Below are 8,005 nucleotides of genomic sequence, written 5' to 3'. Positions count from 1 at the left end.
AATGTATTGGCTAATTAATGAGTTAACCTAATCCGGTTCACTTATTAGCGAGCCGACAAAATTGGAACCTAATCCGACTCACCACAGGTTGATGTATTGACTCACTTAATCACAAGTTTTTTTTTAATTAATAAAAATAACAAAAAAATAACAATTCAAATCTAAATAAAAGGGAATGATCATAAATTATATTTATGATTAATCAAACATAAGATTTCATTCACACAAAGAAATCATAAAATCTTTTCAACAAAATTTTTAGTAGATTCATATCGATTCAAAATTGTTTTTGTATAAATATTAAGTATAGATTTATGGATTTTTCATGTTGTCTAATTATTTCATACAAAAATAATTACACGCGAGTCTTGATTTCAATATTTTGAAAATTGACTAACCTAACAAAACGTACTTATTAGAAAAATTAGGTGGGTTAGTGAGCCAATCTAGCTCAGTACAAGTTCAACTCGGATGAGCCGAGTTCAAAATTAGCCTGTATCGAAATTTCAAAAAAAATTTCAACCCAACTCGGCCTGAATCCGTGGTGGACCGGGTTTGCTCACGGGTTCCAACTCGTTTTGACAGCACTACCTCCAAGCTATAGGACTCAAGTAAGATAAGAGATCGCCTTGGTGTTTAATGTGCTCTTGATAAAGGTTTGATCAACTGTTAAGGAATGATGACTAAAGAAAACAAAAATGTGGTATTCTAGCCTTGGTGACCTAAGTTAAGTAATATGACACAAATTTGGCATCATAACAATACTTAATTCAAAGGTAAATTTGCTTGGGAAAGACACCTCTATTTATATAAACTTAGGTAATCCTAAATGTGTTTTCAAATTGTAAAATTAAAACCCCAATACTTTAATTTGGAGACCAAGGTAAAACCCTCTCCATTAAGAGGATGACATATGGTCACTGTTAAGAAGAAATCATGTCCATTAGGAGCATGACACTTGACCATTACTAAGGAGAAATTCTCTTCATTATGAGCATGCCACATGACAAAAGTATGTGTCTTGTAAAAGATAACAACTTGGAGACTACTCTAGCTAAGGGCCAACGAGTTTCTAAAAGGTTTGCTCACCAAGTTAAGTTTTTACTCTAGATCCATGTTGGTTCATCCCTCTAGACCTAAAACCTTACACTACAACCCAAGACCCAAAAGAAATCATAAACTATTTGACTCGTTATACAAGGTTTGACCTACAAAGGACTCATTAATGGCCCATGATGATAAGAGTTTGGGTACACCTTCCACAAATGACTTCAACTCTTTTTGAGTGTGTTTGGCTAACTAAGGGATATGCCATCAATTTTTCAATGATTGAGCATTCATGCAACATTGATATCATATTTGATATGTAAGTATTCCTGGACAATTTTTTTTGTTAATTGCTTTAAATGAATAACATACTATATTGGAGTAATTAGATTATGTAATCCTTGATGATAAGTCCAATCGTGTTGGATTATCATTGTTATTGGGTTGTAAAATGTGTAGGTAAGATTATAATTATTTAAAATTTCCATTATGATGGCTATTTTAGATAAATCATCCAAAGTAAATTATTATAATAGTTTAATTAAATTATTCGGGAATTATAACTCATTTGGTCATATTCAATCTTTGTACGTTGAGACAACATTCTATGTTTTAAAGTTCACAAATTCATCATGAAATTGTTATTAAAAAACATTTTAAAGGATGAGAGAGAAAATGTATTAAATTGACATTAATACCAACTCCTAAATTATGATAGACTATTGAACATATTGAAACATGTATTCTAATAAAATTCTAAAGAAAATAGGAGTCTCAATTATTCGCTATAAAACTCAAAATTTCGTTATGATTTTCTCCAAAAGCTTAAGAGACTACTAAAGAGAGAAAGATATATTCAAATTATCTTTGGTTTTAAGAGATACTACTAAACATACAAAAATACTAAATTTATTTTTCTAAATTACTATTCTTTAATATTTCTTTTCTAAAATATTATAGTTCGACATATTTATCTTTTTGAATTTTCAATTTTATTTTTATTTTTCTAAACTTTTATTTTCAAAATATTCATTTTTTTAGTTACTTAATTTTCAAATTATTTTATTTTAGTTTATTTTTTCTATAATTTTTCCATCATTGTCCTTTATTTTTAAATAAAAACAAAATTTTAAATTGAAAACTAACACGGTATTCGATTTTTCGGAAATCAAATTTCATCTTCGATTTTTTGAAAACTAAATTTTAAATTATTATAGTAGACCATATTATCTATATAAATAAAAGTGTATACCGTGAAGAAAATATCTACAGTAGGAGAATATCTTAATTTCTAACTCACACATAATATATATATATATATATATATATATATATATATATATATATATATATATATATATATATATGTGTGTGTGTGTGTGTGTGTCCTTAAAAGGTGTACTATGTTTTTTAATTCACAACCTAAAATATTATTTGACTTCACCTACTCATACTCCATCTTACATTATTTTCATTTTAACCCTTATCACTTAATTAAAAAAATTCATATAGTTAGCTGACAACTAATAATGGTAAACTTAATTTATTCATTTTTTAGTCATTAACAGTTATTTAGTCATTAATAACTATGCTTGCAAGCATTTGTTTAATGATTTTATACTCTATAAATGTAATTCACATAAATATTATGATCTACAAATTATCCCGAGGAATTTCTAAAACTATGCTTGGTTACACTTTAAGGATATTTTAAAATTAAAAACTAATTAAAATAAGAAAAAAAATTGAAGTTAGTTATGCGCGAGGTTATAAAATATCTCCTTAATTATAAAGAAGATTTAATTTATCCACCATTTATCATGGGAATAGAAACCATACAAATGAAAAATATGTATAACTTTTTTTGAAAATAAAACATCCAAAAGAAAAAAATATAACCTCTAATAAATATTCGCACTTTCATATTCTTAAAATTATGCAAATATTCAATAAAATAGACTGCAAAAACTTAGTAAATTGTTTAGGAATAGAGTTGACATAATCAATATGAATATTTTATTAATTACATATAAAACTTAAAATATAAAAAATATTGAAATTTCATTTTAGAAAAACCTCCACTTCTCTAAAACACATTTTCTTTATCTTTTCTTTAGATTTTTTTTAAGAATTCACTCATATTTTTTATAAATCATAATACACCTTAGAAATTATGGTGAAAAAACAGAAAAAATCTATCTGAACATAATTTTTTTTAGTGTAAGTTTTCCTTTACCTTGTTATTGTGTTGATTTTGGGAGATTTTGCATGTTGGAAGTTAGGAAATTTTCATGTGTGGTTCTTTTAGAATAAATATAAACCTTTATTAGAAAAATTTATAGAAATATATTTAGATAATTGATATGAGTTTGATGTGTAAATGTTTAGTTTTCTTACTTGGAGTTAAAAACTTAAACAAACAAGCAGTGAACCTAATTAAGATATGATACTATTTTAATGTAGATGATTTGTTCGTAAAACTCACGTAATTATTGTGTGTGATTGTAAGAAATATTATTTTAATATATTAAAATTGTTTGAATATTGAGATGAATGTTGATGATATATATGTATTTTTTAGTAGTGTAAAGTTATAATATTTTAATAAGTTATTTTGGTTCAAGTTGATATTATTTTGGAACAAAATAGTCATGGTTGGAAAAAAAATGAAAAATATCAATTTGAACCAAATAGACCCCTTATTATATATATTGTACATTTTTTTTAAATTATGCATAGTTATTTGCTAGCAAAACTTGTGAAATTCATTTAATTGAAAACTCAATATGTTTGATTTATGGGTTGGTCAAATCTCTATCGACAATATTAATTTTATTGAAATTTCAAGAGTTTAGGTTGTTGGACAAACATTTCCTCGGTTGGACGAATTATTTTTGTTGAAAACTCCTCAAGGTTTTCATTTATAATTTTGGTAAGTGAATAAAATTTCATTAGGTGTGTTAAGGCCTTTGATTGGGTGAGCAAAATGTTGGTTTGACGAATTACAACATATATATAACTTACCGGATGTAAGGGGAAGAATGTTTATGAACTTAAAAAACAATTTGTAAATGTTTCTAAATGTCAAAAATGACTCAAGATGTATATCTATTAATGGAAGTGTATGATGTTATGATTGTGATATTGTGAATGTACTAGTATTGTTTATCAATTTTGATTATATATGTTACATAATAGGGATTCACCAAATAAACACAACAACAATGAGCATGAGTTCAATCTACATACAGGATTAATACAACATCTAATTCAAATGAATTTATGGATTTTCTTTCTTATATATTGTTTAACTTTCTCATTTTGACTTAATGTGAAATTTAGACTCACACTTGGATACCCAAAATCCCTCCTCTAAATGCGAGTCCTTTCATATTGGTATATCCCCTCAAGCTAACCACAAGTGCCATTTACTTGTATCGTCGTTTATCATATCGAGACACACTTACTTGAATATCTATCAAGAAGACTTTCAATACATATTTGTACTTTAGTCGTCTAAGTCATATAAGTTTGATATCATTAATGAGTCTTTTTGAAAAGTATTCACCGAAAAAATACAACCATAATAAGACATAAATCTGAGATGCACAATACATCAAACCTAAAACTTTAAAGTAATGAGTTTATATTTACATTATTTATGTATTGCTCAACTTTATCATGAAATTTATTTTTATATTTTTATTTTTAATATATAAAAATACTTGAATTTAAACAAAGTTAAAAAAATGAAAAAAAAATATGTATTTATACATTATTTATAATTTTATTTTTAAGATATGTAAATATAATATAATTCCTCGCAAATATGAAAGTTTCTTTAAACAAACCTTTAAATGGTAATGTAAATATTATATAAATTATTTATTTTATCTCCTGTAATTATTAGTAAAATGTCATATAAATGACATGAAAAACTCGGTATCATTTTCATATTTTAGAAAATACGTTTTCTTTACATTTTTATTCACTTGACATTGAAAACAAAAATATCTAAAAATAAATAAATCCAATGATTGAGAAGGCGTGCCTTAACTCTCTTAAACATTTACTATTCAAACTCAAAGTATAATGATAGTCAAAAGAAAGGTAATAGTTTAGTGAATTAGATTCATTTGATAAAGAATATTAGTAAAAGAAGTGATATTAGCTCATTCAAATTATACACACACACACACATATATATATATATATATATATATATATATATATATATATATATATATATATATATAAAAGCAAAAATATATCAAATGATAAATGTAAAATGTTTTTGAAAGTTAAAATAATTATGTTTTTGAAGTGTTTATGATTTTTTTAATTGAGTCACTCTACATCAAGTAAATATAACGTTATCCATTTTGTAAATTGAATTCTAAAGGTTTTAAAATCGTCACAGATTATTATTTTATAACATTCAAGTTACTATGAACTAATTTCAGTGATTTAATAACAAAAAAAAATACAATCTTAATATTTATCATTTTTTTTTAGTTTAAAGACCTAGTTACAAAATTTAAGTAGTTCAAATCCTAAAAATTGATTTAACTAAATTTAAATTATATTTATTTATAAAAATGGAAATGAAAAATTAGCAGGAATTTACAATAACTTAAACACTCTAATTAACCGTAGTTAAGTTAGTGGTTAGATCTTGATAATGTTATGAAAAAATAGCTGGAATTTACAATAAAAAAACTCTAATTAACCGTAGTTAAGTTAGTGGTTAGATCTTGATAATTTTTTTATTAAGCTAAACACAGAGTTTAATTCTCTGCTATTATGTAAGGCCGTTCGACCATAATCGTATCTTGTTAAGTGTAGACTGATCTGTAGTATTGTTAATATGTGATTACTCTCGTATATAGGTTTATACTATATTTTTGGGATGTTACAAGATTCCCCTTAATAGTTAAAATACAATATCAAAGGATAAAATACAAAAATACAATAATAGTAATAATAATGTGATATAAATACAACGAAAATATGATATGATAAAAGTACAATAAATACTAATTTTATTTAGTTTTTATGGGTATAATATACTACCAACATAAAATGTTAATAGGTGTTGCGATGATAATAAAAATAGTATAAAAAATGATAATAATAATACATAGTTTTAAAAACAAAAATATTGATAGAACAATAATCATAACAAAAAATTAATGACAATATAATAATAGAAATGATAACGGATAATCACAATAAGAATAATACAATATGATAATGATAATATTTTGAATAAGAATAAGGGTTAAATATGATAATAAAAGTAATAATAATGATAATAATTATTATGATAACAAACTGATATTGATAATAATAATAACACAAATACTGATATTAAGATATGATTACAGAAAAAATAATCGCGAAAGGTTTTTTTAAAAACCTTAATAATTATAGTAGACCATCATTAAATTGATGAAATAAAAGGACAATGAGATAAAAATATGTATCTTATCCTATCTATATAATTAAAATATGATACGATAGTTATCTTATATCATATCTATATCAGTAAAAAAGTCTGGGGTGTTGCTCCCTCTACCACCGCCCCTTCTCCTTTCACCTCCCTAACCCTCTACAATTTTTTTTTAATTACAAAAATAGTCTTTTTTTACTTTTAACCCTATTTATTTATTTTATTCTGAAATCCTAAATTTCTACCCATTTTTACTCTCCCATTTTTACTCACCCATTTTCACTAGCTTAGCCCCACCTCCACTCTCCCAAGTCTCACTTTCTTTATTTCCAGATTCTCACTCTCTCCAACTCTCACAAGGTCCATTTCTTCTCATCTTCCAACTTCTACTTCTCTTCTCCATATTCGTTTGGTTCTTCTCCATGTCCCTATCTCCATATCCGTTTGGTTTCATGGTGCGGTGGTATGACTTTTCGTGGCGCGACGGTGCAAAGTGTTTGCGGTGGTCATTCGGCGGTACAACGGTTCCAAACGATAATGAATATTTTATGACTAACAATAATGAATATTTTATGACTAACATCATAAAAAATGAATATTTTATGACTAACATCATACAAAATGAATATTTTATGACTAACATCATACAAAATGAATATTTTATGACTAACATCATACAAAATGAATATTTTATGACTAACATCATAAAAAAATAATTTTATTGACATTGATAAAAAATTCTAAATGACATCAATGGAAACATATATCATTAATGTTGGAAAAAAAATGATTGCAAAATAAATCTAGAAATTAACCACAATTCATTGTTAACATGAGAGAAATATTCATTATTGTTAGTAAAATGTGTTAAAGTACCTGTATCTCAATTTCAAAACGATAATGGAATAAAAAAAGTGAAAAATGTATACATAAATTAATTAAAAAATTTCAAAAGTTCAAAATTCTTACTATTTAATTATAATTTAAAATTTTCTAAATTTAAATGATCAAATTCCTCTCTTAAAGTTTTAAAATTTCAATATTTTAATTTTCCTCCACAATATTAAGAAGCATAAAAAACAGAGAGAGTTAGAAGAAAATGAAACATAGAAACATGAGTCTACATGGTTGTGTTGTTTGGATGATGAGATCGAAGAGAGAAAGAAACAACATAATTGCCAATAACAAATGCTTGTCAATTAAGCATAAACCAGACCATTGCATTTATGAGATTAGAGTGGGTAGAAGTTAAAAAATATTAACCCTAAAAATAAAATTATACTGAAGGATAAAACAAGAATAAGAAGATGGAAGGAAGGGTAAAACAAGAATGAGAAGGTGAAGGAAGCAAGGAGTGGTGGTGGAAGGAGCAACACCCAAAGTTTGTAGGATTAAGGGGCGATAAGCCCAAGAAGAGGAGACAGCGTTAGTGGGCCGGGCTTTAATTAATGTATAATATGGTCCTGTACCTGATTTTGTTCCTCCTCATTTGTACAGAAAAAGCAT

The sequence above is a fragment of the Vigna angularis genome, chromosome 1 (genome assembly GCF_016808095.1).
Source record: "Vigna angularis cultivar LongXiaoDou No.4 chromosome 1, ASM1680809v1, whole genome shotgun sequence".
Lineage (NCBI taxonomy): Eukaryota > Viridiplantae > Streptophyta > Magnoliopsida > Fabales > Fabaceae > Vigna > Vigna angularis.
Note: the sequence above shows the minus strand (reverse complement) of the source record.